Source organism: Rhyacophila brunnea, unplaced genomic scaffold (assembly GCF_057557595.1).
Source record: "Rhyacophila brunnea isolate RB1 unplaced genomic scaffold, BYU_Rbru_1.0 scaffold_19, whole genome shotgun sequence".
NCBI classification, from domain to species: domain Eukaryota; kingdom Metazoa; phylum Arthropoda; class Insecta; order Trichoptera; family Rhyacophilidae; genus Rhyacophila; species Rhyacophila brunnea.
The window spans coordinates 8,922,363-8,945,084 of NW_028232848.1; the positions used below are offsets into that span (position 1 = coordinate 8,922,363).

General features: G+C 35.3%; 1 protein-coding gene across 7 annotated transcripts in view; it reads left to right on the plus strand.

Annotated features, from left to right (window-relative positions):
• EndoA (SH3 domain containing GRB2 like, endophilin-A) overlaps positions 1-22,722 on the plus strand; it is a 234,634-nt gene that overhangs the window by 72,603 nt on the left and 139,309 nt on the right. For all 7 annotated transcript variants that reach the window (XM_085946078.1, XM_085946074.1, XM_085946077.1 and 4 more), the window contains exon 2: positions 7,703-7,744. The gene's annotated coding sequence lies outside the window, so the exon portion shown is untranslated. The remainder of the gene's footprint in view (positions 1-7,702; positions 7,745-22,722) is intronic.

Consider the following 22,722-nt stretch of genomic DNA (forward strand, 5'->3'; position numbering starts at 1 on the left):
GATTGGGAGACTGCGATGGCTAGGTCATGTGCACCGTATGAATGAAATCTGTGCCAATTTGACATGTGCTTGAAAAAAATGTTACCGACCGCTGGATTGTATGATATCAACGGAATTTATAGCGAAGAACTAACGTATTTCACGTTCAAATTTAATTTCGTTAATTAGTTGCTTGTGTAGCATGCTTGAGCTATTTGAGAATCTATACTAATACATAATACAATAATTGAAGTGCTTTTTGATCTATGATTTCGAAATATTTGCCTTTTGATCAACATTTTGACTATTCATTTATTTATTTATTTAGAAAAAGAGTATTACGGCATTACAGCGATTGGCCAATGCGCCATAATACATAATAAATACAAAATTATAAAAATATCTTAATTACAAATAACAACTAATATAACAAGAAATTAGAAAAGACAGCATGTGTATATGTAAAAATTAAAGAAACATGACAATATGTACAATTATAAATTTAACCTATTTAACACGTCCACAAACATTATATAGTTAATAAAAAATAAATCAACCTTTATGGTGCCATCAAATAAGTTAATTATTGCACGATACACAGCATCATGAAACATAACATCTGTCCTGCGACGAGGTATCTTGAAGACCGTAGAGCTACGAGTGATATTGGTGGGAACATAATAATTAATATTTGCCAGTATATACGGATTGTAAATGAACCCACGAAGAAGTAAAAAGAAATGCTTTAAAAGAACAACCACTCTTCGGGTAGATATCATAGATACAAAATATTGTCTGTATGTTTCTTCCGGCACAACTCGGAACACTGCTGGACCAATATTGATAGTCGAAACAGCATGCTTACAATAATTCATCACGAGGAGGTAAAGTGGCCAGGTAGCAGCGGTGGAACGATTAGGTGAGATGCGGGTAGATTGTATGCGTCTATGTCCAATTATTATCGTTATCGATCGCAGGGACTTAGACCTTGCCCAGATGGCGCGTGTCTCGCCGGGATACGCCGCGAGTGCACGTGGACGGCTCAATGAGGTCACATGTACCTCGACCGCGCGCGAGAAGTGACACGCGGCAATTACATGTGGATGGCTCACGAGGTCACATGCGCGCGAGTTTTTACGCGCGAGTCAAATCGCGCCATCTGGACAAGGCCTTAGTCGAGTATGATACTGACATATAGGTGTCTAAAATCGCTATCATGCAAATGGTACGGCTGGGTAGAGCGATGCGCGCTTAGATACAACGGTTGCAGGGCTCGAAATGGACCGAAGCGCCGTTCCGGTTCGTAAAATCTGTAAAATTTATCGCTCTGTCTTGTTGAAAATATAATTTGACTGTCTGACTTGGATAGATCATATAACAAAAAAAATCTAATTCACTATTTTTATAAAATACACATAAAATTTGATAACTATGTTAATATCCTAAGAAAATTGTCGAGCGCACCGGTTCGTTAAATTTTCCATTTCAAGCGCTGAACGGTTGTCTATTTCATTAATTAGAAACATAACAATCGGATAAATTACATTCAAATGTAAACAGTCTATTTCTTCATGTCGTATAATATCTTTGTCATTTCGTATATAGGTACTATTTATTTTCGTATTTGACGTGGCGATCGCTGGTTTAAAATAAATGTATTAGGAAGGATAAAGATTTTCGTATCCGGAAATTTGTACGTAAACAGTTCACCGCAGGACACTTATTCGTGCGCCGCAGTACGTTAAACATGAGTTCGTGTAACATTTAATCAAATGACGAGTTCTTCGTTGGACATTTCACCGTGGAGTATATTTAGTCCAGTCAATCTGTACTTTTTGGTTGCAAAAGGTGGGGTAGAAGATTTTTTTTCCTACTCGTATAATCGTCACTGTTCTGGCAGAAGACACTAATTCGAAAAAATGACATATTGAGTTATTACCAAAATGTTCCTTATTTCAAACTTTACCGTCTGTAAACCTTCTTAATGAATAAACAGTCTTTATTTTAAAGTCATCCTATTTACGACTACTTAATAAACTCACATGATAGACCATTATTTCAAACATTTTAACAACTTCAAAGTCAAATTACTCAAAACTAGTATTCTCCAGTTAGTGTGTTCTGCCAGAACAGAGACGACATATTGAGTTAGTTATACCAAAATGTTCCTTATTTCAAATTTTACCGTCTGGTAACAGTCTTTATTTTAAAGTCATCCTTTTTACGATTACTTAATAAACTCACATGATAGACCATTTCAAACATTTTAACAACTTCAAAGTCAAATTACTCAAAACTAGTATTCTCCAGTTTTTTTTTTTTAGAATTATTAATAACCATGTCCTTGCTTTTTCGTACAAGGTGGTTGTTAGTAATTTTGAACAATCACAAACACCCAGGCTTTGAGAAAAACACATACTTAAATGTTTTTGTCATGACCGGGAATCGAACCCAGGAACTCTCGGGTGGAAGGCGAGCGCCTTACCCACTGCACCACGAGAACCGCCTAAAGTATTCTCCAGTTAGTGTGTTCTGCCAGAACAGAGACAATATATTATAATGAGTAAGAAAAAAAAACGAGTTTGCCAATTCGGATGACTTCGGCACAACTTTTGGCGGGCAAAAAACCGCAAAATTTTGGGATTTTTTTTGGTTTTTTGCTTATACCTCAAAAATGGTCGGTCGTAGCAAAAATATTATTATATACAATTTTAAAGCTTATTTCCTAAAGTTTTTTTATTTTACATTTTATTTATATCTCTGACCGTTTATGAGATATTTGCTGTTAAAAACAGTATATATGTATTCGAAAACAAGCGTTTTAGTAAAAAACAAACTTTAATAAGAAAAATCAAATTTTAAGAAATACCATTTTAAACTTAAGATTCTTACAAATAAACAGTTTGGGGTTACAAACTAGACTTTATGGTCAATGGGCCCAATGTTCTAGATGGTGCGTGGGAGTGGTAGAAGGGGCCACATTCCAATACCCCCACCAGTGCCGCTGGTGCCACGATACGAATCAGTACCACTTTTGCTTTAGTTTAATCTTTTTTTTAGTTTCTTAGTTTAGTTTTTTTCTTACTCATTATCATATATAGATACAAGTAGGAAAAAAAATCTTCTCCCCCACCTTTTGCAACCATGACGTATTTTTCGGTCTAATTTGACTGGACTAATTTGTACGTATGCAACAACATGTGGCGAATTTTATGAGATGTCTTTACTAGGTTAGGTTAGGTTAGGTTAGGTTTAATCTAATTGGAACAGTACTATTTGCAAACTATCGCCGCATTTTGTAAGATACGTACAAATGTATTCCACGGTGAAATGTAAATGTTCAACGAAGAACTCGTCATTTGATAAAGTGTTATACGAACTCATGTTTCGCGTGCTGCGGCGCACGAATAAGTGTCCCACGATGAACTGCATACGTACAACTTACATGTAACCAAAGATTTTATCACATTTTCAGGTAATTTTTGTTCTTCTCGCGTTGTCTTATAGATCGAAGGTTGGCAGACAAATTACAATAGGTACTTCTCCGTGTCCTCTTGTCATTGGCTCTAACTCTCAAATTTAATGTCTCGATCGTTGAAGCGATTTATCACTCGGCGAAGCCAAGATAACGTCATTCTACCAACGACTATAATATTATCATCAATCTTTCCACGCATGATACGTTTCAATAAATCATACTTCTTATTGACGACATATTTTATTTCCGCGATATTGTTAACCATTTTTACAACGTTTTTATTAGCTCGTATTCTTGTTTGTCCGGTGGTTGTTTGTCCAGTACAAATCTTGCAATCGATTTTTAACTAACTTCCCGACTAGCTAGACATTTGAAACTTTTAGAATATATCAGAACACGATGCCAATGCATTCTTTTAATACTTTTAGCCATCTTTAAATACAATTGAATTCATTTTCAGTTAATTCTGTTTTGTATGGAAAGTTATTTCAGAAAAATCCGTAAAAAGTAAAAGACTATTATTGGTTGCTAAGGGGGTGGTCCTAGCAACTAAATTATTAATATATACGTGCGTTACTATGGAAATCAAAACGAAATGTCAAAATGACATTTCAGTATTCTATATTTGTTTGTTTGTTTTTTTGTTTTTTATTTACTTCATATCAAGTTCAAGTTTGAGCATATTGAGCATAATAATTCAACAGAAAATTTAAAAACGTTGTATATAAAAAATTCTTTTTATATTGTGATTATTTATGATTGTTGCATTATTCAGTAATCGACAATAATAAAAATTAGTAACTCATTCAATTATTGTCATTATCAGCCTGTTTCACAGCTAGATGAACACTCTTACTTTTTTAAAGTACTTAGTAGGACGGCTTTCGGCGTTTTTTATCCCTCAGTTACCTCGGGTAACGGGTTATTTGATTAAGTGTTTTATTTGTATGAAAATAGCCAATGTCACACACGCCTATTAGGTATCATCATCAGCCTGTATCTATCCACTGCTGGATGAAGGCATCTCCAAGCTGATTCCACTTCTCTCGGTTCTGTGCGTTGCGTTGCCAGTTGCCACGTACCTACTTCCGCAGAAGTTCCTTCGAGCTACGTCTCCAGCCCATTTCCATTTGAGGCCTTTAGCGAACTCTATTACATCGCAAACCCTTGTCTGTTTCCTATTATTTATATCATCATCAGCCGGGGTCAATTCACTGCTGGATGAAGGCCTCCCCAAGCTTCTTCCAACTCTCTTGGTCCTGTGTCGTTCGCTGCCACGTGTTTCCGCCGATTTTCCGCCATTTATATAGATAAATAATATTCAAAAAAAAATCGTAACCATACATAATTTTAGATATTTTATAGATAGAAGAATATTTTTTATCGATTATGGCTTGGTTTAGGCAGGGTTTAATGAATTTAAAAAAACTCACCAACACTTTCTGTAATATGTATTCTTAATTCAACGAAATGTGACTGTATGTCAAGTATGACTGAACAAGTACCTATGTACTATTTTTATCGGATCGCCCATAGCATACCTAAACTATTATGGTTTGGTTTAGGCAGGGTTTAATTGAGTTTTAAAAACTAACCAGCACCCCTGCAAATTGTATTATTCGTTCAATGAAAACCAATAAGTATAACTGACTAAAGTTTAGTGTGCACTATTTATGTCGAACTACTACTCGTAGCCTACCTCCACCCCTCGCCACCTGTTCACACAAGTTGAAGAATGACAATGGGAGAATGTGGGTGATCACTTCTATTTTTGATACTGTATAGTCACAGAACAGATAATAAATAAAATACCGATAGGCTATATTCAATAAGTCGTATCTTGATGCAGGGTTTTGAATGTGTGAGTGTCCTACGAAAATGAAGCATGCATTATGCACGTGTGTGTAATACACCAACATTAAATGAGCGTAAATGCATAAACCGAGAGCAGTTTTCAGTATTCGACGTAAAACGTATTCTTGACACGTGTGTAAGTTTAACCCGGATTCTTCCTTACTTCGGTTACCTGCTATCGCCTTACCAGTTATGTATTTCAGTTCCCATTATTTCTGGAGTTTCCTGTGTATAGTAGATCACAGTCTAGTAACTAGTTGATGTTGGGACATGCCGGTTTTACATTATGCCCACACATTATGTACCGCTGGAAAATACTTGAGAATTTTCATACGCGTGTTATTCTAATTTGAAGGCCGCGCGCTCTCAAAGTGTAAGCGAAAGTGGTTCTCAAATATTTATTGCCTGTGTTAGGCTCCCAGCCGATCTGTAAGGATCTCCAAAGAGGATAATAATATCTTCAAATATAGACAAGTCGAGCGCTACGTTAATTTTTCTCCGCGGCAATAAATTCAATTGATTTCTATGCTTGTGGTTTGAATAGCGAATTTGACCTCGAGCGACGGAAATATCTCAAGTCTTTGATCTCATCACCAGAAGGTGGTTATTCATGTTTTATTTTTGATTATATTCATTTATATATAAATAGCGCATATCAGTGGCGAAGGGTGGAGATAGGCTGTTAAGATCCGCCATAATTAGTGCACATTAAACTTTGTTAGTCATACGAGATGTGGCTGTATAGACGCATCCTCAAAATTAGTTGGACTGACCGGGTGACAAATGTTGAAGCTCTCAATCAAATGGGGTAGGACCGAGAAGTTCTACGTAGTATCAAAACCAGGAAACTACAGTACTTGGGCCACATTATGAGAGGACAAAAATACAGCATTCCCCAACTCGTCATTCAAGGAAAGATCAATGAGATGCGTAGCAGTGGACGGCGCCGCATTTCGTGGCTTAAGAACTTCCGTGATTGGTACGAGTGCAGCTCCACTGAACTGTTCCGGGTAGCAGACGACAAAGATAAGATCGCCTTGATGGTGGCCGACCTCCACTAGGGGATGGCACAATAACAAGAAGAAGTCATACGTATTTGTTTTTATTGAACTAATACTACAATTTACATATTGTGGTGTTGGTTAGTTTTTAAAAATTAATTAAACCCTGCCTAAACCAAACCATAATAGTTTTGGTATTCTTTTGGCGATACGACAAAAAAGCACACTTTTTCGTTCATACTTATTTGTTTTTGTTGAATAATTATTAAGAATACATATTACACATATTGTTGGTTATTTTTTATTATTCAGTAAACCTTGTCGAAACCAAACTATAATAGATAAAAAATATTATTCCATCTATAAAATATCCAAAGTTATGTATGATTTAATTATTGCATAATTTATAGATTTTATAAAGATGAATATTGTTTCACTATTATCTATTATGGCTTAGTTTTCGCAGGATTTGATTGAATTTTTAAAACTAACCAACACTATCTGTAAATTGTAGTGTTATTTCAATGAAAACAAATACGTAATTTGGTGTGCACTATTTATTACAAGTATTAACAGCCTACCTCCACCCTTCGCCGCTGGCGCATATACCTTAGAATAGATCATCCAATTAATAATACCTGGTTAACCCAGCGATGACGAACCATTTTATAAGCGTCGTGCCAAAGTATTCGTAATTAATGAGTGGCGTGCCAATGGCTAATATTGGGGGTAAATAATGAATTAGAAACCGCATTATGTACCTTTCATTAGTATCAATTGATTATTATAAATTTACGGAAATACATAATTGTATTTCCGCTCTGCCGTCTCCATAAAGTGATTGTAAAAATTAAATAATAAACAATCTTAAATGCAATAATTTTATTGTTCTAATGCAATAATATGACTCTCCTTTTTGGTGAAACCTCAATTAAATGCGATGTTTGTTTTTATACAAGCACAAGATTTGACCAGTTAAACACATATGTTTATTAGAAAAACCGAAGAACAAAAATAATCGTGGGTTACTGCCAAAAGTTGTTAAGTCTCGGAATCATGTTATGGAGTAATTGTAATTTGAAGTTTGACATGCCCTCTAAAATCACGCATAATGCTAATTTCTTTGTGCTTTATAATATGCATGTTCTATATATCAGATGACCTTAATTATTTTTCTAGCATAGGTCATATGTGTAAGTGGTTAACTCTAAATACCTAACTTATCGACTTAACAACTTTTGGCAGTAACCCACGAAATACGATATTTTTGAATTTACAAGTAGAAGGTACAACCACCCAAAATTCCATGCTGGTGAGAAAACTGATGACAGGCGATTTACATCAGATACTCTTACAATCAAACAATAATCTTTTATTTTGTTTTTTACAGGTCCTCGACGAATTCAGGATTGCCACACATACGCAGTTTTAGGTGAGTGTCGTTACTGTAACGCAGTGGTTTCCAAACTTTATGTTACTACGCCTCCCTTTTAAAAAAATCTATTCTTGGCGCCCTTTATTTCATTAAATAATACAGACAGCTTTTTAAATAGTCAACAATGTACTAATACAAAAATGAAAAAAAAATAATTATACAAATAATCAAGGTTTTATTATTACTACTTATATTATTTTCATTTTTAAATTAATTTGTTTTTCATGCGATGAATGTGCTTCACAATAGTATATAAGTGAGATATTATAAAATAAGTCTCCATATTTTCAAATAGGTTTGCAAACAACCTTTTGTAGGAGTGGTTTTTTTATGAAGTTTATAACTAGCGGCCGTTTTATAAAATATGCATTTGCAAACTGCAAACCTGTGGCTACATTAATTGTGTTTAACTTTTCGCGCCTCCCTTTGCAACACTCCGCGCCTCCCAGTTTGGAAATCGCTGCTGTAACGTAACATAATGATTATTTATTTTTAATCTATGTGTGGTTAACGGGCATGATCGTTGTATTATTAATTATTATCAATAGTATCTGCACATCAAGACGTAAGCCTTACTATTCTACTCGAGGTGATCAAAACAATGTGACTGAATATAGTATCAGGGATCGGACCGTATCATGTAGAAAGTGTAGAACGGGTGGGTGTTCAGTTAGCCGCCTGAAGCGTTGATCGACATCTTGACCTTTTAAACGCATTAATTTGTTAACTTTTGGCTTGACCTCTACTCGAGACGAAACGTGTGAATGACCCTTTATATCAGTGCTTTTCAATCTATTTACACCTGCGGACCGATGAAAATAGGAGAAACATTTCGCGGACGTGTAACGCAAAATAAAAACGATTAATTATATAGTTTTTACAAAGTTTTTATTAGATCGTATTCTTATTTGTCCGGTGGTTGTTTATCCGGTACAAATCTTGCAATCGATTTTTAACTAACTTCCCGACTAGCTAGGCATTTAAAACTTTTAAAATATATCAGAACACGATGCCAATGCATTTTTTAATACTTTTAGCCATCTTTAAGTAGAATTGAACTAATTTTCAGTTAATTCTGTTTTGTATGAAAAGTTAGTTCGGTAGAAATCCGTAATCCAATCCACTGTTATTGGTTGTTAGGGGTGTAGGGTCCTAGCAACTAAATTATTAATATATACGTGTGTTAATATGGAAATCAATATGAATGTCAAAATGACATTTCAGTATTATTACAAGTACAATTTTTTTTGATCGTTTAAGCTAGTCAAGTTTATATGATTCAACAGAAAATTTAAAAACGTTGTATGTAAAAAGTTCTTTTTATCTTGTAATTATTTGTTTATTAGTTTTTAAATCATGTATTTTATAACAGTCTGATTGTGATTACAAAAAATACATACATATCATGAAAATTCTATTGCCAATCTAAACTATATTATATGAATTATTCGTTCAATATAATAACTAAGTTTATTATAAATTATGTAATATTTTCAGTGTCGTTCCAAGACAAAATGCCGCCCTTAGGCAGCGCCAAAATGCCATCCCAATTTTTATACAGTTTTTTATCATCTTTCCATGACATGTATGCCACTAAATCTAATTTAAATACCATCTCTACTTCAATAAACAATATTGCGGGTTCTCGGTTTTCAGATACATTTAAATATACACCTGACAACTTTCAAAACTTGCGAGTGACTGGCAAAAATATTTGGATAAATTAATTAGCTAACTATGTACCTACCTATAATTCAAATACAATTCTCAAATCTGCACGTGTCATTGCTGGTCATCTAGGATGTGACGTCCAAGGACAACGGAAATAAACTAGACATCGCAAACCCGACAAAATAAAACAATCCTGTTAAACATTATCTATATGTTAATTAATAGGTACATTTTGTTTCCAACCAGTGAGCTGAATTTTTTAATGGAGAGATATTTTCGTGATTACTAGTATTAGTACTAGTAGGTAGGTACCTATTTCTTTATATCTAAAAACAAGTAGGTATCATCTAAGAATATTATTGAATATTAATTGTTTAAGTAATAACTTTTTAAGACTGATATTATAGATAGATCTCATTATTTAACTCCATCAATTCCCAATACGTTACCATTGTTCCCAGAATGGACTATTTTCCACCTCTTGAGTGTAGTATTTTTTTTTTTAAATTACTAGTGATCTATTATTAGGTTTTGACGGTTTATTTATACACTTATCGAGTGTATTATTAATATTATTGATAAGGTATGGGTTTTTTTACTAACAGTTCAACTATTCATAATTTGTTTGTTATATTTTTTTTATTGGATCCTTGACTTTAATAGGTAGGTGATAAGTTTTTACCTACTTTATTGTATTGATTTGTTATATAAGTTAGAGTCAAGTTAATAGTGTTCGTTGCCAGTGTGTGTTTGCCTTTTGATGGGTATACATAGTGCCTGAAGATGCCGAAAGGCGAAACCCGGGTCGCAAAAAACGACTCGAATGGAATAGTGCAAAACTTATATCCATTAGAATTTAAATTTAAATTCCATCATGTATCTTCGATCGATAGTATTAATATTTAGGTCACTGTTAAAAATCTTTACAAACAAAGGGCACTGTTAGATGAATAAGCTTGAAAACCACTGACTCACGTGATGAACAGTGGCTACTAATTTAATCACAATAAAACATTGTGGAATCACTGGAAACAATCATCGTTTGTAAAAAGAAGTTCATAATATGACTCTAATAATAATTGCTTACAGTCTTCGTATACCATTCAGTAAATGCAACTATGCAAAAATGATTTGGTAATTTTTATAATGTCAATGAATCCGTCCTTATCTGGATTGCCGGAAATTGGTGCCTACTACTTCCCATTGCATTGTAAATAAACGGATGATAGTGTAACATTCAAAGGACTTTTAAAAATATTATCTATACATTGATTATTTTTTAATGTATAATTTAACCGAGACTTTGACTACAATCCATTGTCATATCGCTTCTTTTCAGAGTCAGGATCTGTTGGTCAAGTCCTTCTACCAATTATGTGGAAGTACTTTGCGATTTTACCGAGCGATTCCGTCCTACCCAACCCAATACATGGAGATATTATGTCAGTCCATTCAAAGACATCTGCAAGTTGCTACTCTACAATTTGACATATTGAAACGCTAGTGTGTAAGGACATTTTCGCCAAAGTTAGTACATGTTTGAAATTTGGGTAATATTATTTTTTCACTCAAATTAACCATTTTTAGATAGCTAGCAGATTCCTTGTTCTATTGCTGAATTAGTGACAACAATTTTTCAGCAAAATATTGATTAATACAATATTTATATCATTTTTATTATGAAATCGGGCATGCTAATTTTCCATTCCGTGACCACGAAACTAAGCTTATTAAACATGAATGAGACACTTTTTATCACTTAAAGGAGCTCTATTAGATTAAAAAAACCATACACTTAAAAATAAAACTACAAATTGCAAAACTGCAAATCGCTTCTCTTCACGAGGACATCGAATCTTTTAGCCACAGTGTGGCCTCATCTTAGCCCCAATTTAGCTTATTTCGTAATCTTAATTGTACAACAAACAAAAATTATAGCAATACGCACTTAACTATGTATTCACCCAATGTAGAGAATATCGTAGTGGGTTTTTGGCCTGTCATCGTGTGTTCCAGTGGCGAAGATGGAGTTGCCGTTTATTTCGCGGAATTTTTCGCTGTTGACTGTATTAGAAAGAATTTTTTTCATAAATAAATACTTTTCATGTTAAATTTAATTTAATTCACTATAAGTATTTATTTATGAAAAAAAAACACCTTACTTTTCGATTTATTTATGACGTATTTTATTTTTTTTGTGTATAATTATAAAATTACCATTTTTTATTCAATATTGAATATACATCGATGGCGAAGGGTGGAGGTAGGCTGTGAAGATCCGACACAAATATTGCATTGACTGTCAAACATATTTGTTCTCATTGAACTTAGAATATAATATGTAGATAGTGTTTGTAAATTTAATTCAATTAAACCATGCCTGATCCAAGCCATGGTAGATGATAGTAAATAAATATTCGTTTATCTATAAAATAAATAAAAAAGTGCCATTAAATAATTTAGATATTTTATAGATTGAAGAATATTTTTTTATCGATTATGGTTTTGGACTTCATGAATTTAAAACACTAACTAACACCAGTTGTAATAATATGTATTCTTAATTCAACGAAAAGAAATATGTATGACTGAAAAAATGTAGTGCGCAGTATTTATGTCTAATCTTAACAGCCTACCTCCATGGTGTATTCTCTGTTTTATTTTGACGTTTCGAGATCGTTGCGGAGACCATTCTTGAGAGATGGTATCTTGTGAGGTGTATGAATTCGAACGCCGCTCGAAGTACGTCGAAAAGGGCTCAGTTTGTCAGACAGCTAACATCTTCGAGAGGAGGAAATCCAATTAAACGAGGGATCCTTATCCGTATTGCAATACAAAGTATTATTCTGTATATACCTAGGTAGATTTATCTTTTTTTATACCGGGTAGTTAAATTTCTGTGGATATAACTCACATTTTGTAATTAATGAAATAATTGAACTCTACTAATGAACGTATTCTTCAAATTTCTTAATTATTGTTTGGCGTGATACTAAAGAAGTGATTCATAACGTTTTCTGTTTGGGACAACCCTGCCTGATCAGACATATTGACATAATATAATAAACTATTTCTTTTATTCAATGAATAATTCTGAAGATTTGAGGATGTAAAAAGATGTTTTAAAAAACTCGTACATGTTTCAAATTATGTATGTTCAATATATATAATGTTATATTGTCAAATCTTCGTATTTCTCTTCTTCTATAAATCTTCGAAAGTATTCGTTAAATTAACGAAATAGTTAATTAAATTATTAGCAAGTGCAAGTACATTATGTTGAAAAATTTGGAGTGATCCTGACGTCGGTTAGTAATGAATGCATTTCATTGATATCTACATTGATTTAATGTGGAAAAACTGATAGCCAACATTATCAACGCAATTTGATAAACATTTCATGTAAGAACTAGGTACTATTTAAATTCGACGTAATTAATTAGGGTGCCAATAGCTTAATTAGAAAAACCACAGTGGTGTGAATCCAGTGGTTACATGTTCATGGCCCGTCGGGTGTCGTATTTTTTTTCCCAAAAAAGATGTTTTGTAGTGGCTATAATATACATCAGTTGTTTTCAATATTGACATTTATTATTTATGCGAGGCTAACTGGATACAATATGATGAATATTTCAAATATAGCAGTATTTTTTTTACAATTTAGGTATTACCAAAAAAAATGATTTCAAATGTGCAAGAATGACAATGGCATGATACTCACAGAAAAGCACCGTATTCTTGCCCGGTGGGTGGGTTTCTTTGATCAACATTTAAATACCCTTCATAATGATGCCGGCAACACTAACATTAATACTCATGACCAGGAATCTGTACAAAGTGGCATGGATGATAACGAAGAACCACCGACATTAAATGAGGTAAAAGGTGCCATGTCAAGGTTAAAAACAAACAAATCGCCTGGAATAGATAACCTCCAGAGTGAATTAATAAAATGTGGGGGAGAAAGCCTGCTCAAACATTTACATAGCCTAATCCACCAAGTATGGACTTCAGAAAAGATGCCAGAAGAGTGGAAGGATGGGCTGATTTGTCCCCTGCACAAGAAAGGAGACCAACTAGAATGTAGTAACTACAGAGGGGTGACACTCCTTAACTCTGCATATAAACTGTTGTCGATTCTGATATTCCAGCGGCTGGAACCCATTGTAGAAGGAATACTCGGGCACTACCAAGGAGGCTTTCGACGAGGGAGATCATGTGTTACTCAAATATTCACTCTAAGGCAGATTCTAGAAAAGACCACTGAATTCAATATTAACACGTATCACCTGTTCATCGATTTTAAGGCAGCTTATGATAGCATTAATCGATACCGGCTATACGAAGCAATGCGAGAATTTGAAATTCCGACGAAAATAATTAAACTTGTAGAGATGACAATGACACCAGTACAATGTCGGGTAAAGCTTCAAGCGGAAATATCCGAGCCATTTGTATCACTGAATGGCCTAAGGCAAGGTGACGCTCTGGCATGCCTTCTTTTCAATATTGCGCTAGAAAAGGCGATACGGGATGCAAAGATTGATGCCCGTGGCAGCGGCACGATATTTACTAAGCCTGTGCAGCTGCTGGCGTATGCCGATGATATCGACATCATTGCCATATCAGAATTGGCGCTGAAAAAGGCATTCACAGCACTAGAAGCCTCTGCCAAAAGAATGGGTTTACAAATAAACGAGGCAAAAACTAAATACATGCCTGTCTATGTCACACCACGAGAAGTCGCACCAAAGTTAGATATTGGTGCATACAAGTTTGATACGGTCGACAGTTTCATATACCTTGGATCTCTTGTAACTCGACATAATGATATTACAGAAGAAATCAACAAGAGAATCATGTCTGCGAATAAATGTTACTTTGGTCTGTTAAGACATTTTAAGTCCCGCTTACTATCTCGTCGAACTAAAAGCACTCTTTACAAGACATTTGTAAAGCCAGTGCTCACCTACGCATCGGAAACCTGGACATTAACTCTGCGAAATGAACGAGCCCTGAACATCTTTTAAAGAAAAATTCTCAAAAAGGGATGGCACCAATTGGAGGAGAAGATATAATGCTGAGCTCTACGGACTGTACGAAGATTGCAGCGCAGTTCAATCAATTAAGATTGGTAGACTGCGATGGCTAGGTCATGTGCACCGTATGAATGACAATGAACCGGCAAAGAGAGTGATGTCCAGCAATCCAATAGGACGTAGAAGAAGAGGCAGGCCAAAGATTCGCTGGTTAGATGGAGCTGCCAGTGACTGCCTTATTCTGGGGGTACCAAATTGGAAAGCGGCCACACTGGATAGGGACAGGTGGAGGGAGCTGTTGGATGAGGCCAGGACCCACACCGGGTTGTCGCGCCCCTGATGATGATGATGATGAAAATGATTTCAAGCCGTACTTTTTTGGCAAAAGGTTTGGCAAGTTTTTGCGATACCACAGGGTTTCACGGAGTCCTGGTTGAGAATCGCCGTTAAGTACTAAAGCGAAGAATAATTAGTGATACGTTAGGTAACACAGATAACACTACATACATTGATATATTTAGTAGATACTAATTACAAAGTAAGGTGATATGTTTATATCGTAACATTTATGTGTTTTAATAACACTTGACCCCATGGGCTATTAAAAGCCACAATGCAAAGTTTATAAGATTATATCTAATCAGTATAAAGCAGAGTTAAATACTTTAATAACAAAAATGATATAAATATTATGGGAAATTAAATATTAAAAGAATGTTTTAATACACCGGCAATAAGAAGAATATAAAAATATTATGTCGAACAAAGAGTACATGGTACTCATCGTCATAGATGAATACTTTATTTCCGCATCGCATTTGTCTCGATTAGGCATAATGCATGCGGTTATGGCATATTTATTTACCTTGTCAATTTCAAAATGACGGCGTTTAGATTGTGACTACGCGACGCGCAGATTGTGCAAAAGACGCGTGACGAACAAAACATAATATGTGATAAAAATTCAACATGCATCCATTTAATGTTATTTTTATTGTTATAGTAGTAATAATAATAATATATTCATTGACATGTTTTCTTTTTTGAGTGAATGTGTAACGTTTTTTTAGTCATCTTTACATGATTTAAGAATATATTCCTCCGACGCCATCACAAAACAAATTGACGTCTACACAGCTCGACTATCGCTCTCCGATTGGCGACGAGTGCGAAATTACGTCCCACCTATTGTTGAAAATTATTTTCCGTTTCACTGAAGTATGCTCTTAAGACGGTACTTCAGTGAAACGGCAAATAATTTTCAACTATAGGTGCGACGAAATTTCGGACTGGCTGGCAATTGGAGAGCAAAAGTCGAGCTGTGAACACGTCAATTTGTTTAGTGATGGCGACGGGGGTATTAATTCTTAAATCGTGTAAAGATGACTAAAAAAACGTTACCCATTTACGTGAAAAAGAAAACATGTCAATGAATATATCTATTATTATGGTTGCTAATAGAACAATAAACATAACATTAAATGGACGCATGTTGGATTTATATGACAAATTATATTTCGTTCGGCACGCGTCATTTGTACAATTCGCGCATCGCCTAGCCACGATCTTTTTAGACCATGCCTCAACTGAGGTACTTATATAGCCTTAAGTTTTTATTGAAAGAAAAAAATGATTAGTGTAAAAGCAATTAAGTATGTTGAAAATATCGACGTTTTTCGTAAATTTTTGTTTCGTATTTTCTGAATGCCAAATGCTCTTATAATTATTTCAAAGAAATTCGTTCTGGTCGTATTACGTTAAATGAACTGTTAAATCTATTATTGCGGTCCGATTGTCCGACACGCGATCTGCGCATTCCCCCCAATACTGCAAAATACATTTATTTGCCTTGTATTATAGTGGGCGTGCAGTCAATAACCTATTCATAAATAAATTAACATTATTTACTCTGAAGCCTTGATGTTAATTCGTAATAAAATTCTTAATTAACTTTGGTACCCACCAGAGATGGGAAAACTGGTCAATTTCGAAGACTAAGTATACTTACCACCAGTATAAAAAAATACTTAGTATCGAAACTTGTTCCCAAATACTTACTAGTATCTGGGATATTATATAGAGCGTTTGGCGTACTTGACCTTTTAGAAACCATTTTTACACAAATTGTTTATATAATTATTATCCATTTACACAATCACGGATAAAATTTGAATTCAGATTATAAGTTGCAATTATAACACTAAAAAATCGAGAAACTCGACGTGACGAAACCAGATAAACGCGTAAATACTTATCAGAACTCGAGCACTAGTACCGAGTAGTGACGTCAACTTGTCACCATTTCTGTCCTTCACTATACCAACTTTACAACTGGGGAGAAAGAGAGAGCGATGACGCTAATGACAGTTGAGTGTATCACGGCACGACATACGTGTATTATGCTATCTCGCTCGCGCGCATTTAATGTCAATAGTATTGAAAGTCTACCAAGTAGCGAGTCGCGATGCCGATGAACTCATCGCATGCGTTCCAACAAGTTTAGTTTCTTGGAACAAGTTTATTAGGCCAAACGTAAAGTGGGCGTTAAAATAAGTGACGATAATTATTTAAGTGGACTGCATTTGGATGAGTTCGAGTTTTGTGAAGCAGAGTGAACGGAGGGATTCCAGGCACTAATCTTTTGATGGTGGCCTGTGGCGAGGGGTGGAGGTAGGCTGTTAAGATCCATGGACATTAAACTTTGTTAGTAATACGTATTTGTTTTTATTGAACTAAGACTACAATTTACAGATGGTGTTGGTTAGGTTTTAAAAATCAATTAAACCTTGCCTAAGCCAAACCATAATAGTTTTGGTATGTTATGGGCGATTCGAGAAAATAATGTACACTTTTTCATTCACACTTATCTGTTTTCGTTGCATTAAGAATACATATTATTACACATATTGTAGGTTAGTTTTTTGAACATTTAATAAATCCTGCCTCAACCAAACCATGTAGATAAAAAATAATATTCTATCCATAAATTATCCAAAATTATGTAGGTATAGTTTAATGGGATAAATTTAGATATTTTATCGATAGACGATTTTTTTTTATACTAATATCTATTATGGCTTGGTTTCGCAGTGTTCAATTGAATTTCACAAAACTAACCAACACCATCTGTAAATTGTAGACTTAGTTCAATGAAAACAAATACCTATGACTGACAAAGCTTATTGTGGACTATTTATGTCGGATCTTAATAGCCTTCCTCCACCCTTCGTCACTAATATTGGCACTCCTGGACTCTTGGAGCATTTCCGGGTCAGTCACTCGAACTTGTTATGTTTATCATGCGCGCTTTCGGTCACCTTGCACATCAGGTGTATTTGTTCTGTTGAATTTAATTTGATGTTTTGTTCGTTAATCCGTTTGGTACTGGGATATGGGAATAGTTAATTTTTTCGTAGTTTTCCCCAGGTAACATTTTGTACAATTGTTGCATTGTCATCTATAAATACCGGATTTATTTTTTAACCTGATATGGTGATGCGGTTGTTTCTTTAAGTTAGCCAATTGTGGAATATACCTCACTATTGGTTATTTGTTTATTTTTAATTAGTGGGTAGGTATATTTAGTGGCATTTCTCATTAGCTATTTCATTATATTCCCAACACGTTACCTAGCTGCAATTTTTCCTCGTCCTCTTTTCCTTTCCTAATCCTCTATATGTACGCCCAGTAATTCCGTTGCATTTGCGGATACCGTTCGAAGCATCGTGCTTAGTTTTCAAGCTATTTCGCTGTTTGTTTCAAAAATTACCCTCCTGGCCGACCCGTTGGCCGTTGCATAAATTGATCCCTTGTTTTGTGATTGTGTTTTCCGATGTGTTTTAATTATTTTTTGTGTTACCTTGCTTGCGAATATTTGTCGAACTCATTTCTGTCTTGTTTTTCACACACGCACGAATGTGTTCGGAGATACCCAAAACAATCGAGAAATTTTAATATTCAATTCACACATCTATCTATACAGCAAAAAGTAGCAAATCCGATTTATTGAATTTTTAAAGCGATAATTTAAATTTTCGGTGCGGTCCGCTTCGACCCGGAATATTATTTCTCCGAACCATCACTAGGTCTATCTATATTATCTGTGCCCATGTAATATCGATTTTACTACCCCTTGTATGCTGTTAAGTGTTAAATTTGCGTCCGGTTTTCAATATCGCATTGTCCCATCCAAGGGCGAGAGGTGCTTTTTAATATCGGAGCAAAATCAGGCCAAGTTTAAAACGCTGATCTAACAAAGGCTACTATGAACACACACCATCACACCACACGGCCTATAGTCCGCACCAATACGTTGGCAATCATTGGCCTGTCCATGTGCTTTGAGCAATGTCTAAAAGCTCTCACTAAAAGCTCTACGTTAAGTCAGTGATTTTCAACTTTTTCTTGTTTGGCGGAAATGTTGGGAGTATTTTGTAAATTTTCGGACAACCATTACAATATGAATGAGACATTGAGATCGATTGAGGTATTTTTTTTAAAAGGTTTTTGCATGGAGGTTTTATGGAGTTTGGCCGAATTCTAAGTTTCTCAGCACTACCCGATGCGGGGAGCAGTTTATCTCTGGCAGTTATTCATAAATAAAGGCATCTTAATACAAATCAAAACTATGCTGTAATATGTAAAATTAGCGTGCACATTTTAAACGATTTCATATTGCTCTATTTATCTCTAATATTTATTGGTAGAATAATATTTATAATCACCTGTATGTCAGTGAAGTAACTTTGTATCATTTTCAATGTCAAATCCAAATGTGTGATTTTCATTTAGTAAAACCGGGTCGCAAAAAAAGACTTAAATGGAATAGTACAAAATTTAAATCCATTAGAATTAAAATTAAAATTCCATCAATTACTCTCGGCCGATAGTATTAATATCAAAGTATTCAGACTGGTCTCGCGGCTTATTTGGTATTTATTTGGGGGGATGGTGGGGATCGCGGTTACATGTAAATTGTACGTAAAACATTTCACCGTAACACAGTTCGCCGTTAGCTTTCTATCGGAAAGAGATGATCGTATACTATACGGCATACGCCCTATACGGTCTCCAATTTTATTAGATTTTATTAGATATTTTATTAGATACATTAATTCAATTTTCATAGCCGATTTTGGCAAAATTCATGAATCCAAGAATGAAAACCTAACTTTACCTACCTTAATACTTTGGACGCTGAAGACGCACCTGGCGCGTAATGACCAGGCGGCCGATCGATGTAATTAACGTGCACTTTAATGGTGGTAATTAAAAAATCATTATCTAGTCAGCAGTGAATGAGACTAACCTTACCTAACAAAAATAATCCGGTATATAGACTATTTTCTAAATTTGTATGCCGCTGGCTTCCTGTAAACCGACAAGAACCGTGTTTTATTTAGACATGAATTATGTCAGTACTATACGACCCAAATATGTTGTACGGTCTTTAATATACGGCCACATATTTCCGATACAACATTTCACGGTGAAGTGTGATACGGCGAACTGCATACGTACAACTTTCCGGACACGGGGGATCGCTACTCAACCGACAAATTAGAACAAATGGATTAACCCGACTTAAATAACTCAACTAAATTTGTCTGTTCATACACGTCTAGTTACTGAATTATGCACCACTCGACTAAAACCCTAGCATAATCTAAACCGGACTTATTTAGATAGGTACTTGAGTAAGGAATAATGCGGGATAAATTTAAACACGTGTCAAAAATATGTCATACGTCGAATACTGACAACTGCTCTCGGTTTATGCATTAACGCTCATTTAATATTTGTGTATTACACACACTTTAGCACTTATATAATGCGTGGTTCATTTTTGTAGGACACTCACACATTCAAAACCCTGCGTCAAAATTTACTGTATTGGTATATACAATATTTTTTTCTTGACCATGTCCGATCCTAATAGGATCATATTATGGGCCTCCACAGAGTAGAGGTTTGTATTAACAGATTTTGTTTTTTACGAGAAATGGATGTCAGCCACTTGCTCAACCTATTAGGTCCATACCCTGACAGACACAAATTGAAAAACAATATTTGTACTTGCCAGACGCAAGATTCGAACCTGAGACCCACGGCGTGATAGTCCACGCTTAAGCCGCGCGGCCACCGTGGGTGTTATATAGCCAATCGAAATTATATTTATTACCTGTCCTGCGATTAAAATCTTTTTATGGTGCCAAAATGTGTATGCGGATTGGAATTCCAGTTGGCAATTACTGTCGTTAGTTTGTAGGTAGGTACAATATTAATAGCAACACTTAGCTGTCAAATAGCTAGCGATATAGTACAAAATATTGTATTGGTATATTTGTAGGTAATTCTTTAGACTTTCGTTCAAAGGTTTGATAGATTGTGTACCTACCTATAAAGATATAACATCACCTATAATCCAGAACCGATTTTAGGTATATGTATGTGATTGTGTGTTTGGTTAGACTTATAACTCGAGAGAGGAAAATTGTCAAACTGTCTTGTAAACCATATAAATAAAAAAAACTTTTTTTGTCACGAGACAGTATACCGTCTATTTTTCAATTTATATGCTCGAAATTCAAAAAATGAAAGTAAAAAAAGTATACTATTGATACCTCCACGTTTCTACGTGTATGGATGACCCCGTAAGAGCAAAGTACGAGCGAAGCTATGGATGCCACATTCATGTTTCTTATAGTCCGCCAAGCCAAATTTCCGTCCATCGCCGCTCGATCAAATAGAATGCTCTGTACTTTTATTTATTAACTGAAAAAATGTACAAATTGCTAGATAGGGAGATAAAAGTTGGTCATGCGAGATTGGTATGATCGAGACTCGAAGGAAATAATTTTAGTTTTTAAATCGTATTTGTATTAAGATACCTAATGTTGTTTCTTTTGGGCTCAATTCCCCGAAATCGCTGTAACTCTTGATTACCTAGTTAAAAGGTGACCTGGACAACCCTTAAGGTAAAACCCAAGTAAAGGCTAAGCGTTCTGCCGCAGGCGAGAACGACAGAAAGGGGTGAACGTTCAGGGGTAGATCGAGAGGGACAGCGATAAGGCTGAAACGGGGACATAACCAATCTGGCAGGCAGTCAGCCGAGGCTTTTCGATCCGTGATGGACGCGCTGTCCCGCGCACCCTTCTTATTGATAATTTTCGCTGATGAACAATAATCACATCTGCCCTGCTTGTGATTATTGTTACGGTTGCTCTGTGCATTCGAGGTTAAATTATTCCACTATCTTATTCCCCACGATACACTAAATATATACATGTTACCGCATTGCATTCGAAGTAAATCAATAATTAGCACTATTGAACATATATAATTTAGAAAAACACTTTCTGAGAGAGTAAAAAGTAAGCCACCCCGGCCGGGAATCGAACCCTGCATCTCCTGGGTATACGCCCCATCCGTCGCATTTAACCAATATGCTACGGCGTGACATACTAATTGCGACAAATTTTAACTATTGGTCAATTTTAATACCTACTCATCAGCGCTCTTCCAAATCAAGCTACTTTGTAGCTGTATACTGTTATAGTCGAGCACGATTCGTGTCGGAAATGGCTAATGTATATGTATAGTAATTATTAATTAACCAAGCTCATACAATCATGACAAATTCAATTTCACACAAAAGTTTCAATGTTTATCTTAGCAACACCTGCACATTTTAATAGTCAACCTATGAAATTGGCTGATCGAGTGACGGTAATATGGGGCAGAGCAGTGCGTAGTTTGATACACATTTACATTTAACGCGAAACAACTTTTCGCTACTTTAAGCATCACATCACTGCATTACATTAGTAGTCTTGATAATGGTGTTACAACCGAAATAGCTATATATTGTAGAATTTATTATAATTTATATTATCATTTTGTGGAACTGGCTTGCCACTGAGTGTGGTAGCAGTTTTGAAGCAGGGCTCGCTCTATTACTTTCGGCCTCAAAACCAAGGGACACAAAGCGCGATAATCGATGGTGACAAGTGATATGATGGATGATAGACACGATGTTCGCTCAAACCATATCAGATTTAGCGCAACGAAGGTCGAACAAGTGCGTTTTGGATGAGTCACTTTGTGGTTAACGCGGCTTCGGTCGTATCGTATCAGATCACGGCGTGATAGAGGTCGAAAGGGTACTCAATGGATGAATTACCCTGTACGCACAGCTGTTTACGATCAATTCAAAATGCCGGTATCGAAGGCTTCACAGGGTGTTCAGAATTAGACATAGCTCAG